At 47.0% G+C, this 13,546-nt stretch overlaps 1 protein-coding gene across 8 annotated transcripts in view; it reads left to right on the top strand.

Annotated features, from left to right (window-relative positions):
- NEU2 (neuraminidase 2) overlaps window positions 1–13,546 on the top strand; it is a 92,430-nt gene that overhangs the window by 64,456 nt on the left and 14,428 nt on the right. For 5 of the 8 annotated variants that reach the window (XM_040450655.1, XM_040450650.1, XM_040450657.1 and 2 more), the window contains one exon: window positions 2,477–2,609. The exons of 2 other annotated variants lie outside the window; for them this stretch is intronic. The gene's annotated coding sequence lies outside the window, so the exon portion shown is untranslated. Of the gene's footprint in view, window positions 1–2,462; window positions 2,610–13,546 lie in introns of all 8 variants that reach the window. One more of the 8 variants, XM_040450651.1, reaches the window with a different exon arrangement.

The raw sequence follows: 13,546 nt of genomic DNA, 5'->3' as shown, positions 1-13,546 counted from the left end.
TTCTTTCTTTTTTTCTTTCTTTCTTTCTTTCTTTCTTTCTTTCTTTCTTTCTTTCTTTCTTTCTTTCTTTCTTTCTGTGTTTATTTATTTTTGAGAGAGACAGAGACAGAGCACAAGCATGAGCCGGGGAGGGGAAGAGAGAGAGAGAGAGAGGGAGACACAGAATCCGAAGCAGGCTCCAGGCTCGGAGCTGTCAGCACAGAGGCCGACGTGGGGCTCGAACTCACAAGCTGTGAGATCATGACCTGAGCCAAAGTCGGACGTTTAACAGACTGAGCCACTCGGGTGCCCCATCCTCAAACTCTTTCCATACCAGCAGTTACCAGACTTGGTTTTTTAAGATTAGAGCATTATGGTTTTGCCAGAAAAAGTACCTTCACTTGTCAAGAAATACTCACTGGAGGGAAATAATTACTGGGTCAGACGAGCTGAGACCTTGGGCAGGTGTACCGTCTCCCCCGTGGAGAACAGGCAGACCTGAGTGGCGCCATCAGGGGAAGGGAATTTCCCAAAGCTGGCTGGGCTCCAAGCACTTGTAGCAGGTGGGCAGACTTGTCCGAGGACATCAGTTCTCTTTACATTTGAGGGTTCTCATGTACACCTTCGTGCTGAGTGCTCAGTTTTCTTTTTTTTTTTTTTTTAATTTTTTTTTTCAACGTTTTTATTTATTTTTGGGACAGAGAGAGACAGAGCATGAACGGGGGAGGGGCAGAGAGAGAGGGAGACACAGAATCGGAAGCAGGCTCCAGGCTCTGAGCCATCAGCCCAGAGCCCGACGCGGGGCTCGAACTCTCAGACCGCGAGATCGTGACCTGGCTGAAGTCGGACGCTTAACCGACTGCGCCACCCAGGCGCCCCTGAGTGCTCAGTTTTCTATGTGAACTCATACATCTCTACTGCTTTAAGTCAACTTTTATATTAGAAAAGAGGATCTATTCTTTTTTTTCTCTATTGGGATAACAGTGAAAGCCAAGCCTGATAGAGTCATCATCTCACAAACGTTCAGGGCAGTCCTAATGATCATTACTACCTTTGCCCCATGTCCTCCATGTGTACCATGGAGGACGTAGAAGTTCAGAGAGGTCAACCAACTCAGCGAACGTCACACAGCCAGAACGTGGCGGAGGCAACCTGGCTCTGTCAAAGAGCAGGATTTCTAAACTATTCCTTGCCACCTTTAACTCAGGACATTCTGACGTGGAGCAAACAGCCTTTCCTGAGAAAACAGCCTTGTAAGATTATAGAGAATTCAGAGAGAGATAAAAAGGAGACAGTGACCCAGCCTGGGGCTAAGCAGTTAGAGTATGGCCACCTTGGCCTCCAAAGACTGTGCCCCACCCCCAGTTAAAAGATGCATGCACATGTACCCATCCTCCTTTATTTTGACAATTTCTGTGATATTTCTCCAAGGGACACACAAATCATAATGTTTTTCCAAACACAGCCTAGGTGGGTCTATTTATGTTAGATTGAGCATCAAGATGGCTTCCTTGTGACCCCCAGCTAGAATCTCTCCGTGTCTCACCGTTGACTTGGAACCCAAGTTTGCCTAATACAAGGGACTTCGATCTTTGCCTCTGGACAGGTTCCCAAGAGGCCAGAAAACTGTAGAAAGAACGTTCCAGGGAACAGTTCTGATACCGCAGGCACTAGGAAAAATTGTCCAAGTGCCAGCTGCCTTTTCACTCCGGAAACAAAAACCCTTACCATCATTTTGAAGTTCAAAGCTCACTGCCTTAAAAAGGAACTTCAAGAAAAGAAGGCTGTCCGGCATTCAAGAATCCACCAAGGAATGTTTTTATCACTCAGATGAGAGCAAAAAAAAAATATCTTCATAGACATACTCACTTTCATGAGTGGATTTAGGTCTATAGAGCATCATGAAGAATAAAGCCCATTATGCCAGGGTTTTATAAACGTAAAAAATGCTTGGAAGTTTTTTGCCCCATTAGTGGGATTTAACGGGAATCTGTTTTGGCTCAGCGATGCCAAGTGAATCAGCTGTGAGTGGAAATTGGGTTTTCTTAACCTACCTGTTGGGACAGCAGTGGGGCTGCCCATCTTTGTCACATCTTAACGGCCCAGGACAGGCGTGCAGCAAACACTGACTGGCTGAAGGCAGTGCTAAGAGGTCAGTGTGGCAGGAGCTCACTGCTGGTGGTGGGGGGGGGGGGGATTGAAACACTGACACAAGCAGGTCGTATGAACTTGTACTCGGGATTGAGCAACACTTCCTGAGTCCGCCACAGAGAACACCCTTGCCACTTCCAGATAGGACCTGGGGGTCAGGGTCCTCAGGCCCAGCTTGCCTTCCTTCCTTATCCCAGCTGGTCCCTGCCCCAGGGGATCCCAAGCTTCTCTGAGCCTTTGAAGGCATCATCCGAGATGCTTGTTCTCTGGGAAGCCTGTTCTGGAGGCTTTGTCTCTGGAGGAAGCATACTCATTAAATAATAATGAATCAGCGCCCCATTTTTAGACTCATCAAAGACCTGGAAAACTGACGGGCAGAGCTTCTAGCCGTGGGAGACACCGGTGCTGGTGTGTGAACCTCCAGCCGAAAGTGAAGGCGACTGAGGCAAGGCCAGCTAGTGCTGGAGTACGAGTGCAGGGTGAGTTCCCCGTGGGGTGTGTTGGCCATACAGACGCCCCACTGTGATCTCCAGGAGGCTTTGGGGTCCAGGCGTCGTGGGTGGCGGACCCCCTCCACCCACCCTCCCTCCTCTCCAGCACACCTGTCCTCATGCTTCACCAGGTCCACACCTCTGCCTCTTCCCATCCCCGTCCCCTGGGGGGCTCCCACTCCACCTTGCTAAAACTCTGCTGTCCCTTTCCTGAGAGTGTGCTATTTGAAGGGCTTGCAACATTCAGTTAGGGTAAGTGTGAAAAAAATGACCTTATTTTCAAGTTAGAGAGCCTGCTTTATAATACATGAAACCCTACCCACCAATTCTCCTCTTGTAAATAATTAAGAAGTGATGTAAGGTTGTTTAATGATATTCAGCTCCAAGGCCACTTCTCCACGCATCCCTTTGATGATAACCCCCACCTTCATTCCCCCATCCCAAAGGGTGGGCCAGTTGAGGGAGAAAGAGTGAGACATGGCCTGACCCAGGTTCCCAGACACCCAGGTTCTTAATTAGCCACCTGAGCTATTCTCCCAAAAAAAACACACGAAGAGATGTTCCAGGCAAATGCCACCCCCCCTTTTTAACGTTTATCTATTTTTGAGAGAGAGAGAGACAGAGACAGAGACAGAGCACGAGCAGGGGAGGGGCAGAGAGAGAGGGAGACACAGAATCGGAAGCAGGCTCCAGCTCTAAGCTGTCAGCACAGAGCCCGACGTGGGGCTCGAACTCATGGACTGTGGGATCCTGACCTGAGCTGAAGTCGGCCGCTCAATCGACTGAGCTGCCCAGGCGCCCCTAGTGCTCAGTCTTTTGCCCTGACCCAATGTGGCCTCTAGGGACTCTCAAGGACAACTGCCAATCAGGGAAAGGGGTGCAGGCTGACAGTCTTCCCTTGGGTATTTCCTCCATGCCTGGAGCTCCACAGCTCCCAAAGTGGGGAAAGGTGACCCCAAGGTGAGGAGGCCAAGGGGAGCTCCCTGAGACGCCAAGGAGAGTTCTGGAAAGAAATGCCGGTAGGCTCAGAGATGTAACCTCCTGGCTGAGCACACCAAAATGCCTCTGAGCCCCACAATCCATCCCCATCTCTGGAGTGAGGAGGGTATTCTGTGCCCCCTTCCTGGAGGGAGGGCCCCTAACCTGGCCTTGGGGTTCTGATTCTCCTCCGCCACCCTGGTCGCATCTGTGCCCCCAGCCCCTTTGGGAAGCCTCACCTGCCCAAGGTGCTCGGCAGTTGTTTGATGAAGGAATAAAGGAAGGAATTGTGTCATTCTGTGGTGGTGTCAGGGGTAACTCCAGGCGACAGAGCTGACCCCTTACTTGGGGAGGCAAAGGGCTCATGTGCGTGGGGGATGCTGGACTTCGGGCTGGCGGGCCCGCTGGCTGCCCAGACAGGGTCCGCAGTGGAGCCAGTAAGGCTGGGCTGTTAGGTTGGCCTCCGCTGAGCCTCTGGGCTGCTTTGTCCGCTGATGTAAGCCCCCTGGGCCTCCCAGCTGAGGCCAGAGAGGCCTCCCACAGGCAAGGTGGGCTCTCCAGGCAATTGTCTTCCTCCATCTCGGGCCACCGGGGACAAAGCTGTGGCCCCCTACTCACACTGCCTTGGTTCTAGCCCCCCTCTCCAGGGACCGGAGGAGGGGGTCCTCCCAAGGGAGGGGTTTGCAAGACAGGACACTTGGGACTCCAGGAAGGGGCGGGGTTGAGGGTGGGGCTGAGGAGATGGTCTGATGTCTGATTTCCCAGAAAGCTTAGGACACCCACGGAGACACCGGTTCCCAGTGCTGTGAGCTGCGCAATGCCAAGGGCACTGGAGAAGGGGGAAGGAATGAAAAAGGAAGAAGAAAGCCTGAGTGAGAAACGGAGAGGGGAGGATAGAGATGTGATGGTGGGCGGGGAGGGGGTAGGCAGTTGGGACGTTCCCACCAATGGTCTCACTGCATTGACACGAGCCTTTGCCCGAAAGGCAAACACACGTGTGGGCAGTCGGCATAACACGGCAGAACGGTCACGCGTACGGGAGCAGCGGGTCCTACCTGAGCTTTGCCAATGACCGCGAACGTCCCGAATTTCAAACCGAGAGAGAGAATGAAAGAAACTACCCCACCACATCCAAGAGCACGGTGTCCCCAGACATTTGAGTCACACCATGCTTTGGCTTGACGCTAGACAGGTGTGCAAGTCTGGAAGGTTGGGGGGAGCGGGCCTTTTGTCCTTTTGAGATGGGACCCTGAGCAGCAGAGGCCCCGGCAGAGGGGGCAGCCTTGCGATGGGCTACCACTTCGGGGCTAAGATTTCCGTTCCCAGGTGTGCTACCTGACCTTGAGATTTGAGCCACGGCACATAGTAATCACGGTTGGTTTGGCCCTTCACAGTTTACATACACGTTTTTTTATTACGGCTGGAGCCACAAGCAAGTGACCTAGGCGGCCACACAGGGCTCTGCTCTTAGAAAAGCCCCTCACTTGGTTTAATGCTCTACTGTTGCCATTCTTAATAATTTTTCATTCTTAATATTTTTGAAATTCTTAATTAATTTTGAACCTAGAGCCTCACAAATTCATTTTTCATGGGGCCCTGCAAATTATGTAGTCAGTCCTGGGTTATTATTTTTTTAATCTCACTTGCCCCCCCCCTCCCCCAGAGCCATCACAGGAGAGGAGCCTGGAATGGATCATTACTCCACTTCACAGATGGGGAAACTGAGTCCCGGGAGGCTGTGGTGAAGCCAAGACTAGACTTGGTCTCCACAGTGAAATCTGGGGCTGTCTTCTCTCTTGGGGCTGTCTCTCAATGAGTGGGTGGGTGGTGGCCTCCTTCCCCTTCACGCACCTGCCTGGGGTGTCTCCAATCCTGCCAAAACCCCCATTCCATCTCTTATTTCATTTTCTTTCATTAAAAATACCAAGATCATTTGCTCACCTGCCAATGAGGTGCTCCTGGGGGGTTGGGTCCCCCTCGACGACTCCTTCACTTCTCCTCTGTCTTGTCCGGGGCCCCAGAGCAAGCCGCCGTGTCCCCAGCAAGATCTGTGCACCCTCTACCCCGTCTCAGAGAGCCTGCAGCCAGGTAATTTGTCCTCTCCTGGAGAAGGCTCCCTGTGAAGCATTTCTGACCCACGTCGGCTCAGATCTGGCCCCGTGCCTGTGACAATCACTTCCTAGCTGGGTGTTTACCTTCCTGGGCTCCATGGGCCCAGACAGGGTGGAGGCTGAACACCTGGCCAGAGGATACGGGAATGCAGGTGCTTACCCATGGTCAAGGCCGGCAACGGCTGTTACCAAACCCTGGTACAAGGTAACAGGCCCAATGGTCCCGTGGCACACCTGATCCCTCACCCCTCAGCAGTAGCTAGGCAGCCACACAGCACTAGAATCTGAAGCTTGGGATTGGGCTTGGGGTCCCCCAGGGTGTTGTTCACTTCTTGCACGTTGCCATCATGCCTCAGCTTGATCACTTCCGGGTGTGGGACACTCACTGTTTTGTGAGGGAACTTGCTCCATTATCATTCTTGCTAGCACCTACCTTCTATTCGGTGACAGGTACCGGGCTAAGTCCTTTATTTAAGCACTTCAAGTAATCCTTGTGTATTCTCTATGAGCAGAGACTTATACCCATTTTAAGAATGCCAGAACAGAGGCTCAGAGAAGTTGATCATCTTGCCGAAGGTCACACAGCTAGTAAGTTGGGGATCCAGGATTCAAACTAGCCCAGTTGGTTCTAGAACCTGGATTCTTAACCACTACCATCATTTGCCAAGTTTAATTGTCAGAATGTTCATTTTTGTAAACTCAGATCAGCCATTGTATTCGCTATCTCTTGCTGGCCACAAGTTAATCCCAGACGGGGTGGCTTGAAACAACACACATTTGTTGTCTCATAGTTTCTGTGGGTCAGGCATCAAGGCACAGCTTAGGTGGTTCTCTGCTCAGGGCCTCACACAGGCTGTAATCCAGGTACTGGTGGGGCTGGGATTATATATCAAAGCTCCACTGGGGAAGGGTCTCCTTCCTTGCTTATGAGGTTGTTGGCAGCATTCAGTTCCTTGTGGGCTGTTGGGCTGAGGGCCTCAGCTCCTCACTGACTGTTGGCCTAAGGCCACCACATGGGCCTCTCCACTATGACACCTTGTCACCAGGAAGATGGAAGTCACTGTCTTTTGTAGTCTACTCACAGAAGTAACAGCCCATCACTTTTGTTGCCTTCTACTCATTAGGAGAAAGCCGTCAGGTACAGCCTACAATCAAAGGTAGGGGATTACACAAAGGCATTAATACCGGTAGGTAGGGATCGCTGAAAGAAAGAAAAGGAGAGGAGAGGAGAGGAGAGGAGGAGGGGAGGGGAGGGGAGGGGAGGAGAGGAGGAGAGGAGGAGAGGAGGAGAGGAGGAGAGGAGAGGAGGAGAGGAGAGGAGAGGAAAAGAAGAGAAGAGAAGAGAAGAAAAGAAAAAAGAAAAGAAAAGAAAAGAAAAAAGAAAAAGCAGGCCATTCTTGAAAAGCTATCTACACAGCCACCTGATTACCACAAACACTGGTTTCAGTTTTGCCTCTGAAAACCAGAGAGAAGTAGTCTCATCCATCCATCCGTCCATCCATCCATCCATCCATCCATCATCCACTCATCCATCCATTCACCCATTTACCCATCTACCAATCCATCCATCCATCCATCCATCCATCCATCCATCCATCCATCCAAACATCCCTTCATTCAATTAACAAACATTTCAGCAGGATACTTTAAGCCAGACCCCACATTATTAGGCTCAGAAGATATCAGAATAAATACAGTTATCCCTACTCGCCTTCACTGTCCCCCACCACCAAAGGCTCCTGGTTGGGCTTCCACATATACAGGCATTTCAGGGAGTGTCCGCCGAACAAGCTATTCTTCAGGAGCACCTTTCCTTCAACTGGTCCTTATATGCTACACTTCTGCAACTCTTTTTCTTCGTGCTCACTCTCCTTTCATTGTTGCACTTGTTAAAAACCCTTATCTTAAGCAGATCCTACGTGTGAAGTGTTATGGTAGCCGGGGCATGCATGCCTGTGTGTGTGAGTGCATCTGTGTAGGGTTCCATCTGATTTTCTTGGCATGCTTTCCCCCTTCCTCATTAGCAGTTTTCTTGTCTTCCCTTAGCTCCCAAGGGAAGTGAGCCTGAAGCTTTTTGGAGACACCCCTTCTGCCACATACGCCCAGTGCAGGGCTGTGTCTGCAGTAAAGCAGACATTTGGTGGGGTGCCTGGTGGAGTGAGGGCAGGGGTAGAGCAGGAAGGTTACGCTCCTGGGTGGGCAGGGCCAGAGGGGCGCAAGGGGAATGTGGGCCCTGGCCCTACCTGCTTATGTCCCCATCTCCTGACCCTGCTCCCCAGGGCCCAGGGCTGAGTGAGTGAGCTCTTAAGAGAGATGATGAGGTCTGTGGGATTTACATCTTGAGGTGGCCAGTGGATGTCTTGGGAGAGGAACTGTCAGATCTTTCATATGGGAGACAATTTATTTCATACCTTTGGTGAGCATCTAGTAAGTACAGTTACTGTGCTAGGCACTGGGGATACCATTGGTAGCATCTTGAAGGTGAATCTGATTTCTTTTTTTTTTTTTTTTCTCCACCACTCCATCTCACTGCTTCAGAATAGGCCTCCAGCAGCTCTTATCCTGACTAGTGCAACGTCCTTTAAGCAGGTCTCCTGGCTCAATTACTTCCAGTCCTTCCCACTCCATCCCACTCCGTATGCCTTGTGAATCTGCTAACAGCCCTGATCTTGTCACTTTCTTTCTCAAAAACACTTTACATAACCTCTGAGAACAGTTTCATGAGCATTAGTCTAGAAATGTTCTGTCTGTATATAACCTCTCTCTCTCTCTCTCTCTCATACACACACACACACACACATCTGTATTTTCCTTAGGTGGGGTCACAGCATGTTCACACTGTTCTATGTTGTCTTGGTGTTTTTCCAATTCTGCACACGTTGGAGTCCTTCACTCTTTAATGACCAGCTACTACTTCCCGTAATATCTTCTGGGATGATACTGAGTGCCATGGACTCAATGTTTGTTTCCCTCCAAATTCGTATGTCGAAAACTAACCCCCAAAGTGATAGTATAGGAGGTGGGATCTGTGGAAGGTGATTAAGTCATGAGAATTTGCCTCTGAGGAACCTATAAAGTCTTTACAAGAGAGATCCTGGAGAGCTCCTGTGCCCTTCCACTATGGCCATCTATGAGCCAGGAAGAGGGGTCCCACCAGACACTGAGTTTGCCAGTGCCTTGATCTTGAACTTCCTACCCTCCAGAACTGTGAGAAATAGATTTCTGTTGTTTATAAGCACCCCCAGTCTATGGTATTTTGTTATAGGAACCCAAATGGACTAAGGCACTGAGAAATCCCTTTCAAAACCTGAGATGTCTTTGATCAGAAGCTTTTGTGATGTTTTCTGGGTGATAATTTTTGATAGATCACTAATGGACTTAATAATCACAAAATAATCATTTTAAAATGACTATTATAAATGTGCATTGGCAGAAATTGAATGTTCAAGTGTATGAAGTTGAATTCCTTATTAAGAGAATGTCTTTTAAGATTATCTAACTTCCTGTGTTGAGTTTGCTCTTGGGAGTGGAGAGAGGAGAGGACATTTCAATGTTTTAAATTTAAAAAATTGTAGTGGTTATTTTAAAAATACATTTGAGGGGCACCTGGGTGACTCAGTTGGTTAAGCATCTGACTTCAGCTCAGGTCATGATCTCCCAGTTCATGGGTTCAAGCCCCACATCAGGCTCTGTGCTGACAGCTCAGAGCCTGGAGCCTGCTTCAGATTCTGCCTCTGCCCCTCCCCCACTAGTGCTCTGTCTCTCTCTTTCAAAAAAATAAATTTAAAAAAATGTTAAAATTTTTTAAAATACATTTGAAATATATAAAGGCCTGATCAGGGAAAAGAACTGAGCAGAAGCATGAATAATTACCATGATATCTATTGACCACCTCTGGGCCAGGCTCTGTTCTAAGCACTTTACACGAATTAGTTTGTTTAATCATCACTACGGTCTTACGATGAGAGAGCCAGGTATACAGAAGTTCAGTAGCTTGCCCAAGGTCACGTGAAATTTCCTGAACATACAGAAATGCTGGAAAAAAAAATATATATATATTACATATATCATATTTGATCTCAAATACATATTTGATCTCAAAAGTAAGAAAGGTAAATCTCCAGGTGCCACAAATAAATAGGTAATTCTATATTTACCTATTTCTATTTCTATTTCTATTTCTATTATTTCTATTTACTAGCTGGTGAGCTAGTTTATTAGGGACTGTACAGACATAGCCAGGGTATATGCTTGTTTTAAGTTCCCAGCAGTGAGGGCACAAGAATAAATACTCTGGACCTGAATACAGCAGAAAGTTTAGAAAGGCATTATGTCTCAGACGTAAAAAAGAAAAGAAGTCCCAGGCCATGGGTAGAAAGAGAATCGCTGAAAAAAAAATAGAGAACAAGCTGGGTTTGTACATGGGGTTAAAGCTTTTGCCACTTACAAAGTACAGATACTCTAAGATAGAAATTAAGAAAAAGTTGAGAAACTGTGAACCCTTAAGACTTAGGTTGAGACAACTGTGGGGAGGCATCCACAATCTGGGGCAATTCTGGGGGCATCTCCACCGCCACCCCCAAAAGATAATCCCCAATGAGGATGAGCTCATACATAAAAATTATAAAACATTTGGGGAAGACCAATATGAAGGAATAAATGAATATAAATGATTAAAATATTAGTGTAACAAATCATAAAACATTTGAGAAAGTCCAATATGAAGAAAAACGTTCCATAAAAATGAGAGTTGACGTAGGAGGAGATGAAAACAATGGAATAATATAAAAAGCGACATTTAAAAAATAAGTCTGTTTCAAGTGCTTAAAGAGGTAAAGTAGTAAACTATATAAAACAAGAATAGGAAATTAATTTTTTTTTAATTAAGACTTCATTTTTTAGAGCAGTTTTAGATTCATAGCAAAATTGAGAGGAAGGTACAGAGATTTCTCATTTACCCCCTGTCCCCACCCGTGCACAGCCTCCCCCACTATCACCAACCTCACCAGAGTGGTGTTTGTTACAATAAATGAATCTTCACAGACACATCATTATTATTCAAAGTCCATAGTTTACATTGGGGTTCACTCCTAATGGTGTACATTCTATGGGTTTGGATGAATATATAATGACATGTATCTATTATTTTGGTACATTACAGAGCATTTTCACTGCAGGAAAAAAAATCATTTATGTTTCCCCTACTTACTCACCCCACCTCTACAATCCCTGGCAACCACTGATCTTTTTACTGTCACTATTGTTCTGCCTTTTCCAGAATGTCATAGACTTGGAATCACACAGTGTGGAGCCTTTTCAGATTGCCTTCCTTCACTTAGTAATACGCTCTGTCTTTTCATGGTTTGATAGCTCATTTGTTTTTAGGATGGAAGAAAATAATTAAAAAAAAAAGTAGTGTCAAAGAAGAACTACATAGAAATTATAGAAATATTAAAATGTTGCATTAAAAAATGCTTAGCTATGGAGAACCTGGCTGGCTCAGTCAGTAGAGCATGTGATTCTTGATCTCAAAGTTGTGAGTTTGAGCCCCATGTTGGGTCTAGAGATTACTTAAAAATAAAATCTTAAAAAAAAAAAAAAGCTCAGATAGACACAACTTTAGATTTGATCATTTGAGCAATATATCTACCTTCTCTGGTCTCTGTAGCTCGTGTGCTTGCCTTTTCCCCCCAGATAGACAATCAGCACTTGGAGCTCTGGGACCTCATCCATGACCTCTCTTCATCTCCTCGGTCAGCATGGTGTTGGCTACATGGGATGTATTCGATGAATACTTTTGAACAGTTAATCAATTGATCCCTTGGAGTCAAATGTAAGTTAAATTTGAATGCTGAATCAAATCCATTTTTAAACTTTTTAAAAAAGTTTATTTATTTATTTTGGGGGATGTAGGGCAGAGAGAGAGAGAAAGAGAGAGAGAGAGAGAGAGAGAGAGAGAGAATCCCAAGCAGGCTCTGTGCAGTGAGCACAGAGCCCATCATGGGGCTCAAACTCCCGAATCATGAGATAATGACCTGAGATGAAATCGAGTCGGACACTCAACCGACTGAGCCACCCAGGTGCCCCAACCTCATTTCTATACGCTCTTTAGGTCCTTTTAAAACCATACTTCTGCACTCAGTGGTCTGGCCAGGATAGAGTTAATAGCTACCCTTAAGCCACATTTTAAAGTCTTTCATTATATTACTTACCATTGTTTTTAAGATAATACCTTTTTATTTTTTTATTTTTTTTTAAGTATTTTATTTTTTTATTATTTTTTTAACTGTTTTTAATGTTTATTTTTGAGAGAGAGAGACAGAGTGCAAGCAGGGGAGGGGCAGAGAAAGAGAGGGAGACATAGACTCCAAAGCAGGCTCCAGGCTCCGAGCTACCAGCACAGAGCCCGACGCGGGGCTCAAACTCACAAACTGCGAGATCATGACCTGAGCCGAAGTCAGACGCCCAACCGACTGAGCCACCCAGGCGCCCCAAGATAATACCTTTTTAAACTAATAATATTCATATGCACCTAGAGGAATACAAGGAAGTAAATAAATAATATTGTAGTCCCACTAGTTAAAGTTAATTAAAATTAATTAGTTTTGTTCCATGCAGTGTGCTAAGTTTGGGGGGTAGAGCAGTACGTATTTTGATATAATTTTTGTTTATTTTTATATAGATTCTTGAGTGTACAAGAAACACATTTACAAAAGTGGGATCCTACCTTGTATGCCATGTATCCTACTTTTTATACTTCCCACCACCCAGGCATTTTCTCATGCATTACCTAATCTTTAAAACATGATTTAAAAAAAATTTTTTTTAATGTCTATTTATTTTGGAGAGAGACAGAGACAGAGACAGAGTGTGAGTGGGGCAGAGAGAGAGGGAGACCCAGAATCCCAATCTGGGCTGTCAGCAACAGAGTATAACGCAAGTCTCGAACTCATGAGACACGAGATGACCTGAGCTGCGGTCGGACGCTTAAGTGACTGAGCCACCCAGGTTCCCCTTTAAAACATGATTTTAATTAATTGCTACCTAATATTCCATTGTATGGATGGATAGCAATTGCATTCACCAGTCACTATGCCTACGCTTATTAACTCACTTTTAAAACACCTCTTCTGTGGCCCAGTGAGTTAGCCAGAAGACAAGAAGAACTTAGTAAAGGCATCAGCTTCAAGGTGATTCCCAGACTTCCCACACATGGGGTATGAGTCAGAGCTAGGAGGCTGGGTTTACTGGGCTTTTCACATAGGCTGGCCTTCGGGTGTGGCTTTTTTCAAAGAAAAATTCAAGGTCAGACCATGACTGTCTCTCTGAGAACACTGAGAGGGCTCTAAGAGCAGGACAGGGAGCCCAGAACGTGCCATCCAGGGGACACCTCTGCTGTGAGGCAACCAGAGAGAGCTGACCCCCGGGAGAGAATGTGCCAAGGTGTGGCTGCACCTGGCTCTGAGCTACCGGACCCGTCTGGAGCTCATGGTACTGTGAAAAGACTTTGGTCAGTGGACGGGAGGGGAACAGATTAGGAAGACCTCCCTCAGCCCCCCGTCCTAGACTGCAACAGAAAGCGCACCTTGAACCAGCTGGACTGCCTTCTGATTTTTCCAGCTCCTTCAGCGTCAGCCACACAGTCTGGTGGTGAGCTGAGTCGAGGTGGGTTATGCAGGTGGTCCCCGAAGTACGACGGTTCATCTTAGGATTTTTCAGCTTCAAGATGGTGTGAAAGCAGTACGCGTTCAGTGAAAACCCTACATGGCGCTTGGAATTTGGATCTTTTCCCGGGCTAGTGATGTGCAGCCAATCCTCTCTCGTGACGGCGGGCCG

The sequence above is a fragment of the Herpailurus yagouaroundi genome, unplaced genomic scaffold (genome assembly GCF_014898765.1).
Source record: "Herpailurus yagouaroundi ecotype Mexico unplaced genomic scaffold, PumYag 202, whole genome shotgun sequence".
In the NCBI taxonomy this organism is placed as follows: domain Eukaryota; kingdom Metazoa; phylum Chordata; class Mammalia; order Carnivora; family Felidae; genus Herpailurus; species Herpailurus yagouaroundi.
This window is presented reverse-complemented; position numbering and strand designations above follow the sequence as displayed.